This window comes from Nerophis ophidion, linkage group LG01 (genome assembly GCF_033978795.1).
Source record: "Nerophis ophidion isolate RoL-2023_Sa linkage group LG01, RoL_Noph_v1.0, whole genome shotgun sequence".
NCBI lineage: Eukaryota > Metazoa > Chordata > Actinopteri > Syngnathiformes > Syngnathidae > Nerophis > Nerophis ophidion.
Window position 1 is genome coordinate 74,380,469 of NC_084611.1, and position 18,748 is coordinate 74,399,216.

Below are 18,748 nucleotides of genomic sequence, written 5' to 3' on the forward strand. Positions count from 1 at the left end.
CAGACACACACACACACTCACACACACATATATACATATATACACACATACACGTTTAAAATAATGCTGAATCTACAGTGTGAAGGGTGCAGCCGTACAGTAGGGTGATGGCAGTGTGTAGAGACAGGTGGAGGTGTGCACACAGCGGACAGGAGCACTTGTCACAATAAAGTGAATAATAAATTGTCGATAGCATTAAAAACACAGCAGCACACATTTTCTAACAGCAGAAATCAGCACAAACATTTGGAACAAGTTTGAAAATATTTGAAGAAGGTGGGGGCTTGCGTGTGAATAAGAAAACAGTAAAAGCAAAAAAACTATTATAGGACATGCAGGGTTTTCCCTTAGTGTAATTGAATACGGCATTTTTATTATCACCGCACCTTGAATATAAGTTGTTTTTTTTTTACTTAAGAACAAATAAAGGTAATATAATATATTGTAGCCTCCATAAAAAAAAAATCCAAAAAAGTTTCACGCTATTTTTAACTTTTATTACCAATCTTATGATAGCAAATGTGTCAGGCTTGTCCATGACAGTTTGACTATGTCTTACTTTTTCCTCTGCATTTGTCTTTGTTTCCTGTCTTTAGTTCCTGTCAGCACTCTTGTTTTGCTTCTGTTTCCTGTTTGTTTCCCTGAGTGCTGTGTCCCCTCAGCTGTGGCGGATTGGCACCTGGCCACACCTGGTTTCAATCAGCCAGTCACTATTTAGACCTGCTTTCTCCTCCAGTCAGTGCTGGATTATTGTCATTACCTCTTGTCCCTCCTAGCGTTTGTACCTGTATCCTATAGCTGTTGGCAGCGTGCTGTCATTTCGTCCGAGTTCCTGTTTCCATGTCCTAGTTCCTGGTTTGTGTTCTTTTCGTTATTTTTGAAGATTAAATTATGTTTTCCTATTCAATGCCTGCCACCATCCATGCATCTTGGGGGTTGTCACCAACTCAACCTGACTAAATGGCACAATTCCAACAGGTTTTACCTCCCGTGTACACACTTTAGGCCCCGTTTACACTAAGCCGGATAAGGTTATCCAGGGTGAATCCCACCTAACCTTATCCGTGTCCACACACACAACAATGCCACCGTTTTAAGACCCTCTCTCCCCTCTGTCCGCCGGCGCAACGTGACCTAGTATGCATAGTCACTTCCAGTGTTGCTTTGTGTGCAAGTTCTTAAATGTAACCTATCTGAACAATATCCAGTGTTGTGGTATTTCAATGAACTATAATCCAGTGTGCTGTGGGGCCCTATTGTACTGAATCACACCTGAGACCTCATAAATTAATCAAATCTTTATTAGACACGTAAACAATGTGATAAAGACCATTTTACATCAATGAAACTAGGGATCTAGATAACTGGTCAGAACACTCCTCACTCTTTTGCCTTCACCTTCATTTTCCACTCGTTTTTGGTGACTTCATATACTTTGGACCTAGACGTTGAGTCCGCCACATTCATGCCAGACAATAACTGATACAGTCTGCTTTGCCAGTCCAAATGCATTTGCTTTTTTCCTCGACGGCCATCCATCCATCCATTTTCTACCGCTTATTCCCTTTCGGGGTCGCGGGGGGCGCTGGCGCCTATCTCAGCTACAATCGGGCGGAAGGCAGGGTACACCCTGGACAAGTCGCCACCTCATCGCAGGGCCAACACAGATAGACAGACAACATTCACACTCACATTCACACACTAGGGCCAATTTAGTGTTGCCAATCAACCTATCCCCAGGTACATGTCTTTGGAAGTGGGAGGAAGCCGGAGTACCCGGAGGGAACCCACGCATTCACGGGGAGAACATGCAAACTCCACACAGAAAGATCCCGAGCCTGGATTTGAACCCAGGACTGCAGGAACTTCGTATTGTGAGGCAGACGCACTAACCCCTCTGCCACCGTGAAGCCCCCTCGACGGCCAAGTAATACAAAACACACACTACCTTTTTTAATCACATCCACGGGAGCTCGCATTCTTGTTGACTCTCCTTCGATGAATGGACAAAGTTTTTTGCTTAGTAGAAAGACAGCTGACCTGGCCGGACATCCGAAAGTTCTCGTCTGAGAAGTGTTGTATCCCAAATAGCTGCAATCGCTTTCTTTTAAGGTATTCATGTGTGATTTCCACAAGCGTCTGTACATGTAGAGAAAGGAGAAACACGGGCATGTCTGGATGACTCGCCTTCATATTTCCGGCGGTTAGCTCCGATTTACGAAACCGCTTTATTATGAAGCTGGCTGTGGTGCGTTCTTTTTGGTGTCACTTCCTCTGTGGGCGTGGTCTTTCCGGTGTCATTTCCTCTCCAGACTCAGTTTTGTAAACGATCAATGAGTCCATACAAAGCTAAGTGCTGGAGATTCAAGAATTACACGGCTGACTTACCCATGTAAAAATTTGTCCAAGGAGGAAGACCTTAAACGATTGATTAGTGTGGCTGAAACGGGGCTTAGGCTAAATAATTATTCGTTTAAGGGGTTAAACGACTTAGTGTAGACATGGCTTTAGTCTCCGTGAGTATGCGCTTATATGTTATATTTTCCGCTTATCACCTTTCAGGCGTGGACGGTGTGTTTGCAAACATGGGAAAAACTGCCATCCAATCTAAACCACACAAACATAAAACATTACCACCATTTGGTGGTTACGGTGTAATTTGAAATTATATTGCCTATTATTTATGCACTGTTGACAAGTAATGCACAGAAAACTTGACCACCAAAAAAAGAATTTGATCACCAAAAACAGTGCTGCGGAACCAGGATGTAAACAAGACAGAAGCCATTGTCTAGACTCTAGAGCAGGGGTCGGGAACCTTTTTGGCTGAGAGAGCCAAAAAGCCAAATATTTTAAAATGTATTTCCGTAAGAGCCATATCATATCTTTTTTTACACTGAACAAAACTAAACGCGTGCATTTTTAAGTAAGACCAACATTTCTAGAGTATAATAGGTCTCTTATTCTTTGTAATAAGATTGCTATTCTCAAGCTAACTGTGGAGGGGGCGTGGCCTGCTGGCCTGCAGCTAACTGGGGTGGGCCAGGACTGGGCTCGAAATCAGCGATGGGTGCATAGATGGCCCACCTGGGCCTTGTTATCTAATCACCTGTCGCTCTGTTATAAGCAGCAGCCAGGTGGAGAGACGGGTTTGGGGCTGGAGCCAGAGCGAAAACGAAAGACAAAAATACAATTGCTAGAAAGCAACTGAGAGACTAATTGAAAAATAAAACAATATTGTAACCGTGAAACTGGCTCTCATGTTGGTCTTTGGTGGTCTTACAAACCCCAGGAGGGCAAGCCCCACACTAACCAATATTAAATAAATAACTTCTTACCTTTAACGCAAATTCTTGAACGGGTGCGATAGAAAACAGATGGATGGATTAAAAATGCATGAGGATGTTTTATATTTTGAACATTATTTTTAACACTGTGATTACAAGTGGAATCATTCATTACTTATCATATTAAGCAATGTCGGCTAAGATTTATCTGAGAGCCAGATGCAGTCATCAAAAGAGCCACATCTGGCTCGAGAGCCATAGGTTCCCTACCCCTGCTCTAGAGTGTTGTCGGCATATCTGCAATGTGGACATACTGTAATTCTAATGTATGTGTATACATAATATATATATATATATATATATATATATATATATATATATATATATATATATATATACACAGTGGGGCAAAAAAGTATTTAGTCAGCCACCGATTTTGCAAGTTCTCCCACTTAAAATGATTAAAGAGGTCTGTAATTTTCATCATGGGTACACTTCAACTGTGAGAGACAGAATGTGGAAAAAAATCCAGGAATTCACATTGTAGGAATTTTAAATAATTTATTTGTAAATTATGGTGGAAAATAAGTATTTGGTCAACCATTCAAAGCTCTCACTGATGGAAGGATGTTTTGGCTCAAAATCTCACGATACATGGCCCCATTCATTCTTTCCTTAACACGGATCAATCGTCCTGTCCCCTTAGCAGAAAAACAGCCCCAAAGCATGATGTTTCCACCCCCATGCTTCACAGTAGGTATGGTGTTCTTGGGATGCAACTCAGTATTCTTCTTCCTCCAAACACGACGAGTTGAGTTTATACCAAAATGGATACATGGATGATACAGCAGAGGATTGGGAGAATGTCATGTGGTCAGAGGAAACCAAAATAGAACTTTTTGCTATAAACTCAACTCGTCGTGTTTGGAGGAAGAAGAATACTGAGTTGTATCCCAATATGTGGTGTATTTTTCGGGTGAAAAATACACCACAAGGTGGCGCTGTTATTATAAAGTAAAATTTGGCCCCGTAGTTCGGAAAAACTTGAAATTTCTCATACAAAACACACACTACATTTTCGATGTAGGGACTGACAAGCACATGAGTCAATTTTGGGCAAAAACACGGCCGCTATCAAGCAAAATGTATCTGTAGTGTTTTTGTGTTATTAGTGTTTATTAAAATTTTACAAAACTTAAATAATATCTGTATTATTTGTACGCTAGTATACCTTCCAACTGAAATTTAATTTACAGTCATGGCTATCACACTTGTCCTGCTAGGTCGGGGGTTGGCAGCCCGAGTGGCTCCCTGGAGTAGTTTTAAAAATGTCTGGAAATGGAAAAATATGGGGGGGGAATATATTTTTTGTTTTAATATGGTTCCTGTAGGAGGACAAACATGACACAAATCTTCTTAATTGTTACAAAACCCATTCTTTAATATGTTTGTGCTTATGCTTCACTGATGGGAGTATTTGGTGAGAGGCATTTTTTCTTACTAATTTTGGCGGCCAATGAACTCACCATAAATGTGTAGACTATGATGCAACAGTTTCTTTACATGTATAACTTTCTACAATGCTGCCACAGACAGACTCCTTCTTTTTTCTCATTTTGTCCACCAAACTTTTTATGCTGTGCGTGAACGCACAAAGGTGAGCTCTGTTGATGGGTTTGACTTGTCTGAGTGCTAATCAGGCATATTTGGTCAGTGCATGACTGCAAGGTAATCGATGCTAACATGGTATTTAGGCTAACTGTATGTACATATTGCGTCATTATGCCTCGTTTGTAAGTATAATTGAGCACATTTAATTTCCATTACTTATGTGTTCTGTGTATTTCATTTGTATTTGTACGTCTCCTGACACGTTATCTGTATGTAATATTGGCTGCATTTCTGATAGTTGTTTTTGTGCCATGTTGTTCCAGACCACAGCAAATGTTACCAAACTTGCAAATCCATTAGAAAAAGATGCCCTGTCGTTTCCTTTTACCTGGACACAAACACTTATATCTTTGGCCATTCTTAGGCAATAATTTCCAGGAGTTATCACACCCTTTGAGAAGCCTTTGTTTTCCTAATGATTTCCAATGTTGTAAAAATGTGTAGAATAAATTTAAATTTCAACATTTCTGTCAACGAACTTTTGCATCAGCCTGCGACCCACAGTCATTTTGATAGTAGGCTATTATAGCTTATATAGACACTTACGTCATGTTTTGCCTTCTTTATAAGGCTCATATTGAGATTTTAATTATTTGCTGCTCCAGACAGATTTGTTTTTTGTATTTTTGGTCCAATGTAGCTTTTTCAATGTTTTGGGTTGCTGACCCCTGTAGTAAGTGCTAGCATACAGACCGATGGCATATTATCGTTTAATAATTATTCTAATGTGAAGCAGTATTTATCGACAGTTACTTAACACATACGTTGTATTCTAGGATATTAGCCGACTGATAGTTGGATGTATAGTCCTTAAGGCAGGGGTCTCAAACTCAATTTACCTGGGGGCCACTGGATGCAGAAACTGGGTGAGGCTGGGCCGCAAGAAAAGTTTTCTTAAAAAAAAAAATCTAACATGCACTTTTTAATGAATTCCCCTTCTTTGAATGGCTTTCCCGCCCTAGCAACATACTTGTCGACTCTCGCGATTTTTCCGGGAAACACCCGAATTTGAGTGCCCCTCCCGTCAATCTACCGGGGCAATCATTCTCCCAGTTTCCACCCGGACAGCAATAGTAATGGCGTGTCGTGATGGCACTGTCTTTAGCGTTTTCTACGACCTACTGTCTCGTCCGCTTTTTCACCATACAAACAGTGTGAAGACCCAGTCACATTTTGTATGAGGCTTCTGCAGACCCACGGAAGCGACTGCAAGACACAGTTGATCAACAACCATACAGGTCACACTGAGGGTGGCCGTATAGACAACTTTATCACTGTTACAAATATGTGCCATACTGTGAACCCCCAGAATCAAATGCAGCCCTAACTCTTCCGGGCTACAATAGGGGGCGGGTTTGGATATTGTAGCCCGGAAGAGTTAGGGCAGCATGGGATTCTGGGTATTTGTTCTGTTGTGTTTATGTTGTGTTACGATGCGGATGTTCTCCCAAAATGTGTTTGTCATTCTTGTTTGGTGTGGCTTCACAGTGTGGCACATATTTGTAACAGTGTTAATGTTGTTTATACGGCCACCCTCAGTGTGACCTGTATGGCTGTTGATCAACTATGTCTTGCAGTAGCTGACTGTGTCGATCTGTACTAACGACAACATGTGGCTGGGCTGGCACGCTACAGGTTGAAGAGGACGCTTAAGGCAGAGCCTCCAGGGTGTCTTCTTAATATTGTTGTTAAGGTGAAATTCGAGAGAATGATTATCCCTGGAGGGGCACTGACAATGGGAGCCTCCTGGAAAAATCGAGGGTACAAAAGTATAACGCTGTAAAGCGGCATTCATGTAAAACTCGCGGGCCGCACCAACATTAAATTTTCACATCAAGGTGCGGGCCGCAAAATAACGTCTCGCGGGCCGCAATTGGGCCGCGTGTTTGAGACCCCTGCCTTAAGGGATTTTTGGCCACATGTTAGCATCACAGTTGTTCGCATATCAACATTGTATCCATCGTCATATAATATAGTATCTGCCTACATGTTGTTCTTCACCTTTCTAAATTACTAAAATAGTCGGAAAAAGTAAACAATATCTGTAGAAAGAAAAAAATGCTACGGCTGTGACAACTTTAAATTAAAATCAGCACGTCAAATGTAATCAAACGCTGACAGAAATTGCGAAAACGTGTGTGGCCCACTTCCCCGGAGGATCCAATAACGGAAAGACAAACCTAATTGCCTGTTTGCGATTAACGCTGGCCTTTGAATGTCAGTCACACTTCCTCACTGGGTGACTGCAAGGGGGTCCCGTGAGCACATGTGCTCCAGGAATGTAATCACCGTCCAAATGTTGTACTTTAAGTTCAAAACGTTGATTTATGACAGCGCGTGTTGAGTCATAGTTGTCTGTGAGCTAGCTCCGGCGTTTCATGTCACTCGTTTTTCCACGCAGCCTGTACTGTAAACTCCGCCAGGCTAATCTGGAGCAGAACAGCAAGTTCGTCAACTTACACCTCATCTATCACTTCTACTTTTTTACTTGTAAAAACCCACACAAACACTGACTGTCATCAAACTTTCACCGATACATCCATCAACCAGTTATTTTCCAAAATTGATGCTGATCTGAGTCCTTAGTCACTGTCAAAACTTGCGAAAGTGAATTATGCACTTTTAAACTACTCTGTAGCCTTCTAATCGTAATAATGTTACTTTCTTATTAGTGGTTACATGTTCTATGTCTAACTTGGAACAAGTCCGTAAAAAGGTTTTACTACCACCGGAATTGGGCAAGACCATGTCTCACTCATGCCACAGATGGGCTCATGCATAGTCATCCCACTTCTGACGCTAACGTGCCAGGCTTTTTGGCATGTTTGTAAAATTCTGGAGACGGACCCTTGTCCCTCCAAAGTGCCTCATTCCAATTATCTTCCCGCTTCACCCAACTCCAAAATGTATTGCACAGGTATCACTTGTCCTTCCAAACAGCGGCATCACAAATGGTCTCACGGCAAAATGTCCAATTTCTGTAATCAAAATTTCTGTAATCAAAATCGAAATACCCTCAACCTAGAGTTCAACCTGGGTCTAACAGACTGAAGCCTGGTTGTGAGGTGTCCCATTCCTATTATCCTTGTACTTCTCCCATCTGCCAAAGTCGATTAGACAGGGTTCCCCTGTCCTTGCAACTAGCGACGCCACTGTGTCTAATGGTCCCACTTCTGAGTGTTGTAGAGCCTTAAATAGAAGTAATTAATCCAGGTCTAAAATCTAAAGCATTTTAACATGTTAGAATAATTGAAATAAAACAGATGTAGCTCACACAGGTGTCCCATTCTATTCATCTGTGTGCTTTACCCATCTCCTAGGGGTGTAACGGTACGTGTATTTGTATTGAACCGTTTCAGTACGGGGGTTTCGGTTCGGTACGGGGGTGTACCGAACGAGTTTCTAAGCTAAAGTCTTAACAAGCTGCTTTGCTTCTTCTGCCTGTCACAGCACCCAGCATTGTCCCACCCACACAACCATCTGATTGGTTACATATATAGCGGTAACAGCCAATCAGCAGTGCATATTCAGAGCACATGTAGTAAATGATTCAGCGTCGAGCAGATAGGTGTTTAGCAGGTGAGCATAGGGCAGCGTACTCTCCCCAAATGATAATAAACACCTCCCAGTCAACTACTACTAACACCACTATGAGTCCGTTGACCTTCTAGAAACTGCAGCTCAGCTCGCTCGCAGTTCTGGCTTGAGGTGAAGGCTAATTTGCTTATAGCGTAACGTTTAGCTCATTTTGCGGTGTGTGTGTGTGTGTGTGTGTTTTACGGACAGAAAAGCTTTGAATGGCAGGGTCCCTGCTATCACATGTTGATAAAAATATAACATTTACATAATAAAAATCAACTACAGGCTTCCCAAATGCTGTGATAAATTAAGCATGATGAGTTGACTTGAAACTGTTTAATGTTGCACTTTTTATACGTAGAAGAAATGTTTTGTCATTTTATCTATTCCAAACAAAAAATTGATGCAGTTTAATGTGGGTTAACGTGGGCAGAATTATTATAGTGTTCTGAATGTTAAAAGGATAAAGCCATTGTTTACAAATTTGGTAAATAAATAACCAAAACATTTATATTTTGTTGTTTTCTTACTGTACCGAAAATGGACCGAACCGTGACCTCTAAACCGAGGTACGTACCGAACCGAAATTTTTGTGTACCGTTACACCCCTACCATCTCCATAGACATGTCATGTCTAATCATCCCACTTCTGACACCATTTGTTTTATAACCTTAAAGAGAAGTATATTTAATGTATGTTTAACATGACAGCAACATTTACAAAACATAACAATGTCCCTCATAGGGGTCCCAAATTAATCTCTGTGCTTCACCCACCTCCATAGACCCTAAGAGTCTAATTATCCCACTTCTCAAACCCTTAAAGAGAATTATATCCTTGACCCATATTTATATCCAGGCTTAAAAATCTCAGTTAAAGTTTAATAGATTTTAAACATGGTAGCCAAAAAAACAGACCTTTGTCTCTCACAGGTGTCCAATTCTATGTAGTTTAGTGTTTCACACATTTTATATACGGCACATTTGTAATCATCCCACTTCTGACACCATTTGTCGTAGAATCCTAAAGAGAAGTATCCTTAACCAAAGTTCATACCCAGATCAAAAAGGCTCTGACTAAAATGTAAAGACTTTTAACATGGTAGCCAAATTCCATATGCACAAAGGCCGCATGTCTAAATATCCCACTTTTGGCACAGTATGTTACAGTACCCTCAACTCAGAACCTGTGGCAAACAGGCTGATACCAGGTTTTCCGAATGGGGGACACCACAAATTACCTCACGGCTAATCATCACACTTCTCAGTGGCCTAGTGGTTAGAGTGTCCGCCCTGAGATCGGTAGGTTGTGAGTTCAAACCCCGGCCGAGTCATACCAAAGACTATAAAAAAAATGGGACCCATTGCCTCCCTGCTTGGCACTCAGCATCAAAGGTTGGAATTAGGGGTTAAATCATCATAAATGATTCCCGGGCGGGGCACTGCTGCTGCCCACTGCTCCCCTCACCTCCCAGGGGGTGATCAAGGGGATGGGTCGAATGCAGAGGACAAATTCCACCACACCTAGTGTGTGTGTGACAATCAATGGTACTTTAACTTAACTTCTGAAGACAAAGAAGATGAACTGAGAATTAGTACCATCAAATCCTGATTTTTAACTCCAGTAAAATTTAGAGACAATTTTAAGAGTCTTTGGTTATGCAGCTAAATTCTAGAGGAATATCGATGTCTAATTGTCCTAAGGAAGGGGTCGACAACCTAAAATGTTAAAAGAGCTATATTGAACCAAAAATACAAAAAAAATAATCCGTCTACAGTCGCAAAAATTTAAAAGCCTTATATAAGTGTTATAAGGAAGGCAACACATGATGTAAGTCTCTATATTAGCTATATTAGCCTACTATCAAAACGACTATGTGTCGCAGGCTGATGATTTGTTGACAGAAATGTTGACCTTCAATATTTATTCTACACATTTTTACAACATTGGAAAACATTAGTAAAATGGAGGTTTCTCAGAGGGTGAGATAACTCCTGAGAGGAGCCAGGTGAGGTGTTTCGGGCATCTGGTCAGGATGCCACCGGAACGCCTCCCTAGGGAGGTGTTTCGGGCACGTCCGACCGGTAGGAGGCCATGGGGAAGACCCAGGACACATTGGGAAGACTATGTCTCCCGGCTGGCCTGGGAACGCCTCAGGATCCCCCGGGAAGATATAGACGAAGTGGCCGGGGAGAGGGAAGTCTGGGCTTCCCTGCTTAGGCTGCTGCCCCCGCGACCCGACCTTGGATAAGCGTAAGAAAATGGTTGGATGGATGGATGAATTATACAATGAACTGGTAGCCAGTGAAGGGATTTTAAAATGGAGGGGATGTGTTCATGTTTTTTAGTGCCAGTTAAAAGGCGAATAGCAGCATTTTGGACTAACTGCAATCGAGCGATTGAGGCCTGGTTCATACCCGACGTGGAGGGAGTTGCCGTAGTCCAAACCTGATGAAATAAAAGCATGGAATACCCGCTCAAAGTGGTTAAAATATAAAACTGATTTAATTTTTGCTAAAAGTCTTACAAAGGTTAGTTAAAGGCCTACTGAAACCCACTACTACCCACCACGCAGTCTGATAGTTTATATATCAATGATGAAATATTAACATTGCAACACATGCCAATACGGCCTTTTTAGTTTACTAAATTGCAATTTTAAATTTCCAGCGAGTTTCTTGTTGAAAACATCACGGAATGATGACGCGTATGCGTGACGCCACGGACTGTAAGGAAATATTAGCGCTGCACACACACACAGCTGAAAGTCGTCTGCTTTAATCGCATAATTACACAGTATTTTGGAGATCTGTGTTGCTGAATCTTTTGCAATTTGTTCAATTAATAATGGAGAAGTCAAAGTAGAAAGATGGAGTTGGGAAGCTTTAGCCTTTAGCCACACAAACACACGGTGATTCATTGCTTAAAATTCCCGGAGGTGAAGCTTTACTATGGATCAGAGCAGTCAAGCGAACATGGATCCCGACCAAATGTCAACCAGCAGTTTTCGGTGAGAAAATTGTTGTAAAAAGTCGCCTCTTACCGGAGATCAGCTGAGTTTGCGCCGTCCATACAGCTGCCGTCGACTTCCATCAGACACTGGCGTCAAGACACCCGTGGACACACCCCTCCGACTATCAAGTACTATTAAACTCACTAAAACACTAGCAACACAATAGAAAGATAAGGGATTTCCCAGAATTATCCTAGTAAATGTGTCCAAAAACATCTGAATCCGTCCCAATGCAATCGCCTTTTTTTTTTTACTTGATTTTTTTTTTTTTCAATATCCTCTAACACAAATCTTTCATTCTCGCTCAAATTAATGGGGAAATTGTCGTTTTCTCGGTCCAAATAGCTCTTGCTGCTGGAGGCTCCTATTAAAAACAATGTGAGGATGTGAGGAGCCCTCACACTTGTGACGTCATCGTCTGCGACTTCCGGTAAAGGCAAGGCTTTTTTATCAGCACAAAGAGTTGCGAACTTTATCATCGATGTTCTCTGCTAAATCCTTTCAGCAAAAACATGGCAATATCGCGAAATGATCAAGTATGACACATAGAATGGACCTGCTATCCCTGTTTAAATAAGAAAATCTCAATTCAGTAGGCCTTTAACCTGCTGCTCCAATTTAAAATCTTTGTCGAACTTAAATCTAAGATTGTTGACTGTTGGTTTTGAGTAAGGCATCAGGGGTCCAGGTCACCGGGGTGAGCAGTCTGTTTTACTTTTGAGTCAAATAAAATAATTTCCATCTTGTTCTCATTTAAGTTTAGTTTGCCGACCCCCGTTCCAGTGCTTACCTATCTCTGACGCGTATTGCACAGGAGTAATGTTTCCCTTCGGATTTGGACTACGTACAGTCATCCCACTTCTGACACCACACACATACCTGTAGTACAGGGGTGTCAAACACAAACACAGAGTGTGCCAAAATTTAAAACTGAACAAAGCCGCGGGCCGAGGTTTAAAAAATTAACCTTTTAATAGGGACCCAACCCCCCCCCCCCCCAACCCCCCCCCCCACCCCACATCTGAGGTCCTCTCCAAGGTTTCTCATAGTCAGCATTGTCACTGGCGTCCCACTGGATGTGAATTCTCCCTGCCCACTGGGTGTGAGTTTTCCTTGCCCTTTTGTGGGTTCTTCCGAGGATGTTGTAGTCGTAATGATTTGTGCAGTCCTTTGAGACATTTGTGATTTGGGGCTATATAAATAAACATTGATTGATTGATTGATTGACAAACAAGTTTTTCATTGAATATTGAACAAGGAAGGCTTATATAACTTTATAGTGACATGCAAAATTGAGTTTAAAATAATAATAACAATAATAATTAAAAAATATCAATGGTATATCAAATCAAATTTAAATAAAAATTGAATGCCTCTTTTGTATTTGCAGCCTTCTGAGGTAAATATTAACATTAACTTTTTCCAGAGGCTAATACATTTGAAAATAAAATAACAATGAATAAATCAATTATTCAGGCCTTTTTATTGCTCAGTTAATGTCGGGGCTCTGGTGGGTGGGGTTAGGGGGGCGGGGTTTGTTGGTAGCGGAGAGGGGGTGTATATTGTAGCGGTCTGGAAGAGTTAGTGCTGCAAGGGGTTCTGGGTATTTGTTCTATTGTTTATGTTGTGTTACGGTGGGGATGTTCTCCTGAAATGTGTTGGTCATTCTTGTTTGGTTTGGGTTCACAGTGTGGTGCATATTTGTAACAGTGTTAAAGTTGTTTATATGGCCACTCTCAACCAGTATGCTGTTGATCAAGTATGCCTTGCATTTACTTACATGTGTTTAGAAGCCACATATTTTACGTGACTGGGCCGGCACACTGTTTGTGAGGAGGAAAAACAGACCTGACGACAGGTTGTAGGGGACACTAAATGCAGTGCCTTTAAGGCACACCCCCAATGTTGTTGTTCGGGTGGAATTCGGGAGAATGGTTGCACCGGGAGATTTTCGGGAGAGGCACTGAAATTCGAGAGTCTCCCGGGAAATCGGTGAATGCGGTGTTACAGCGGCACCGCTGTATAACACCGGCAGGCCAGCTCTAATGTTAATTGTATTTATTGCCTCAAGGGCCAAATGAAATTACACGGCGGGCCAAATTTGGCCCACGGGCCAGAGTTGGACACCTATGCTGTAGTAGTTTACGGCTTTGGCTTATGACAGTGTAAAATTCCATTTGCTCGTTTCCAAATATTTTGGATCAGCCCTACCCTCGATGCCGTCTGATAACGGTGATTACTTATCTCTAGTTGCCTTTTGGCAAGCTAAGCAAACATGGTAGATCTGCATTGTGTTGCAAGAGGTTTATCTCTCGAGTAGTGCTTGCTTCTGTTGCGGATCTTATCTCATTCCTTTGAGGCTACTGGTGCTGTTCACACATATTAACAACTACTTACGCCTCCTCCTTAGGATTTGTATTTGTTGAAGCGTTTATCAGACCAATCTGTCAATGCTATCATTGCTTGCTCTAGCGCAGGGTTCGGAAACCCAAATTTTTGAAAAAAATCGGTGTGGAGCCTCAAACAATTCAAAGCCTTATATAAGTCTTATAATGAAGGCAACACATGATGTAAGAGTCTCTATTAGCTATGCTAGCCTACTATCAAAGGCTGGCGCAAATCTCCGTTGACAGAAATGTTGGTATTTAATTTTTTATTCTACACATTTTTGCAACATTGAAAAACATTAGTAAAGTGGAGGCTTCTCAGAGGTTGAGATAACTTACCAAATATAACTGATTAGCACTCTAGCAAATTAATGAAATCAACAAAGCTCACTTTTGTGCATTCACGCACAGCATAAAGCGTTTGGTGGACAAAATGAGACGGAGGAGTGGCATAAAACTTTAAAGAACTTTTCTGTGGCAGCATCGGAAAAAGTTACAAACTACGATGAGTTCAAGGATCGCTGACATTAGTAGGACAAAACAGTGCTTTCCAAATACCCGCATCAGTGAAGCATGTATAAAATAAACAGTGGGATTTCCAACAATTAGGGAAGATTTGGGTCAGGTTTATTCTCCTACAGAAAATATATTAAAACAAAACCTTTTTATTTTTCTTCATCTTTTTCCATTTTCCCACATCTCTGAAAGAGGTCCAGGGAGCCACTACGAAGGCACTAAAGAGCCGCATGCGGCTTTAGAGCCACGGGTTGCTGACCCCTGCTCTAGCGTCTTTCACACGGATGTACCTCAAAATTGGCGTTTCAGAAACGTAACAGTAGAATCTGCGTGTATTTACTACAGCAACATGGTTTATCCCTAACCCATAATTAAAGGCCTGCTAAGATGAGATTTTCTTATTTAAATGGGGATAGCAGGTCCATTCTATGTGTCATACTTGATCATTTCGCGATATTGCCATATTTTTGCTTAAAGAAATTAGTAGAGAACATCTATGATAAAGTTCGCAACTTTTGGTGCTGACAAAAAAGCCTTGCCTTTACCGGAAGTCGCAGACGATGACGTCACAAGTGTGGGGTCTCCTCACATATTCACATTGTTTTTAATGGGAGCCTCCAGCAGCAAGAGCTAATCGGACAGAGAAAGCGACAATTTCCCCATTAATTTGAGCGAGGATGAAAGATTCGTGAATTAGGATATTAACAGTGAAGGAATAGAAAGAAAGAAAAAAAGCGACAGCTCCGGGCGACGGTAGTGTGAGCGTTTCAGATGTAATAAGACACATTTACTAGGAGAATTCTGGAAGATCCCTTATCTGCTTATTGTTTTAATAGTGTTTTAGTGAGATTTTAAAGATTGTAAAGTAAAAATTGTAAAGACATACCTCGAGGTCGGATGGCTGCGGTGAACACACAGTGTCTCAGAGAGAAGCCAGGGAGCCAAGCTCACAACTGCTGCAGAACGACGAATAATCCACGGATGTCTTTGGTAAGATATATATCACAATTTCCTCATCCAAAAACATGCTGGTTGACGTAGAGAAAACATGTTTGCTTGGCCGCTCTGCTTCACAACAAACTAAGAAACACCGGCTGGGTCTCGGTGCTGAAGACAGCTGGAATCTACTGCTTTGCCCCAACAGCATTCTTCTTTATAGTCTCCATTATTAAATGAACAAATTGCAAAAGATTCAGCAACACAGATGTCCAAAATACTGTGTAATTATGCAGTTAAAGCAGACGACTTTTAGCTGTGTGTGGGCAGAGTTAATATTTCCTTACAGTCCGTGACGTCACGCGTACACGTCATCATTCCGCGACGTTTTCAACAAGAAACTCCCGGGAAATTTAAAATTGCAATTTAGTAAACTAAAAAGGCCGTATTGGCATGTGTTGCAATGTTAATATTTCATCATTGATATATAAACTATCAGACTGCGTGGTCGGTAGTAGTGGGTTTCAGTAGGCCTTTAAAGACAAACTTTACATTCCTTTTTCTGACTTATGGTTTTTCCCTTCCATACACCTTTCACACCTCTGACACAATCTATGAAACTGGAAAAATTTGCGGTTCACCTTGACCCAACAAAAGAAAATGTCTGCTTTGGATAGGCAGTGTGACAGAAGCTACAGACACACACATGGTCTTGAAAGCAGCGTAAAGGTCTGTCCGGCACGTCTTTAGGCAAGTCAATTTTGAAAAACGTCAGCAAGATTTGAGGCAATGTAGGGCAAAGAGCAATCGGAACCATCAGGCTGGGTTATGGTTCTGGCGTTAAGGCTCTTCCTGCCCACCTACACATGGTCCGTACTCCGCCTCCCTGTCCGCAGATAGCGTGACAAATTGTCGACCCGCCTTTTCGGCTTGTTTCGGGAAATGTTGAACGAACCTTTCCGACTTAAGTGTGTGTCCACTTAGCGCTTAAGTGGCCGTGTGCTCTGCTTCATGGCCACTCCAGATAAATTAGGCTGATATGAGGACAAGAGTCCAAGACGGTGGTTTTGCAAAAAAGTCTCCAAACCACTTTTAATGATAATACATGCATTCTGTACATGTCTGATAAATTGTACCATAAAGGTAAAAAGACTAGTATTACTTACTTAAACCTTTACACACATACCAGTGTTGGCGTTAAAGCACTTTTTGTGTCTTTTTACGCATTGAAATCAGAAAGGACACGCAATTCCGGAAGCCAGCGGACGTGGATTAGTTTTTGTTACCGCCCGTTTTTTTTATTTCATTTTTATTTTATCGATTATCCCTTTACGCTGGGGTTTTGTTTTGTTTATATTTGCCGGGTCAAATGTCTGTCCCCGTTTATTCAGTTTTATTGGTGATTTTGATTCGCCGAAAGCTTTATCAATCACAAATACTGCCTCAGTTTGCACTCGGACAACTTTACCGCGAAGGGCTGTCAAAAGAAAGACTTCATAGTAAACACTAATTAAATTAAAGCCGCAAGCAGCGTTGGTCGGGCCCGCTTTGGTTGCTGCCCCCGCGACCCAAGCCCTGGTCTGAGTCAGACCTACATAGAGGTTTTTGTTTCATGTCTCTACGACATTCCTAACAGAAGTTACAAGCAGTTTTGTCTGGGTTTTTTACTAGGGGGCGCTAGAGCGCAATTTAGATTTTGGTTTTTTTTATTTTTTTTTATTAGATGGCAATTTTCACCAGTCCTGATATGTGTGTAAAATTTGCTGAGTTTTGAAGCATGTTAAGGGGGTCAAATTACGTTTCTGGATGTTGTTGATAAATGGCTTTCGCTTAACATAGTAGAGCTTTAACTTGCACTTTGAAGCATTTTAAGGGGGTCAAATTACAGCTCAAAGAGGCAGAAATGACATTTTTTAGGAAACTTTGCGCAGGGTTTTTTTGAAGGTGCGTAAAATCAAAACCGGAGCAGTTATTAAAACTCTGTGAATAACTTTTAATCAAAAGGGTTCAATCTCTCTCCTGTGCGAGTTTGAAGCCGACACGACAAACGTGCTTAGAGGAGATAATGTTTGAAAAAAGGTGATGGGTTTTTACAAAACTGTTATTTTGAAGGGGTCATTTTGAACTTCCAGTTGATTTTAGCTGCAGGATGTCAATTATTAAAACGTAGGTCTAAGTGAGACCTACATAGAGAAAATATATAGAAAAAACTACCGGGAAACGTAAAGGTTACATCCATTAAGGAAAAAAAGGAAGTGAATGAATGTTTATAACTGAATACATTTACATATGCATCAAATTATAGATTTTTTTTTTTGTATTATCTTTTGATGAATTAAGTAATGTTTATGACAAACTTTTTCCAAAACACAATATAGAATGTGAGATATAACAAGATAATGCATACATTTATCATTTGTTTTCAAAACGGTTACTAAAAAGTGGAACCCCAAAAATTTACTGTGGGACCCCGTTTTTATACTTGATGGGGTCCTTGAGACCCCATTTTGAAAATTCCGAGCGCCAACACTGCATACATGCAAAGTTTAAAATTGTACCATCCAATTTTCAATTTGATTAAGCTGACAACGTTTAAGAGAATTTTGAGTTAATTTTTTCCAAAAGCTTTACAAAAACCTCACTTCATAAATATAATTGCCAGACTCACTAAAATACAAAGACATTTCGACTTTAAACCGCAGAATATAATTGTACTATTTGTAAGAAACGTACTTTCTTTGTCGCCATGGAGACCAGGATTAGTGATTTAGAAGTAGCTAAAACACTGCAGACACTTTGATCAGTGATTGGTTTGGAGTGATCAACAGGAAGGTGTTTCTTACCAAAAAGAGCGTTGAGCTGGTATTTGTACCCTTAGGTTAAGAATGTTAACATGCTTGCAAAAACAGTTATCTAATACGGTACTTTCTACAGGGTAGACTAATTCTACACACATTATTTCTTCTACCACAAAAAGAAGAGTTATTTTTGACAGCCCTATTCAAAAATAGTGCTGTCAAACAATAAAATGTTTCAAATCAGATTAGTCACACTTTATTTTTGATTAATCGCGATTATTCACAGTAAATTACTTGTAGATATAGACGTACATTTTTTTGTGAACAATCTCATGAGTTAACTAGTTATTTTTGACAGCCTTATTCAAAAAAAGTGCTGTCAATTACATTTTTCAAATCACATTAGTCACACTTGTATTTTGATGAATCACGATTATTCGCAGTAAATTACTTTTAGAGGAGTATATGCGCTCAAAAAAGCTGCATGATTAATCTGTGTGTGTACATGATTGAGATATTTTTTTTGTGATTAATCACATGAGTTAACTTATGTCTGACAG

At 40.8% G+C, this 18,748-nt stretch overlaps 1 protein-coding gene across 1 annotated transcript in view; it reads right to left on the reverse strand.

Moving 5' to 3' along the window:
- Window positions 1-18,748, reverse strand: part of ntn1a (netrin 1a) — a 192,630-nt gene that overhangs the window by 56,306 nt on the left and 117,576 nt on the right. The window lies entirely within an intron of this gene.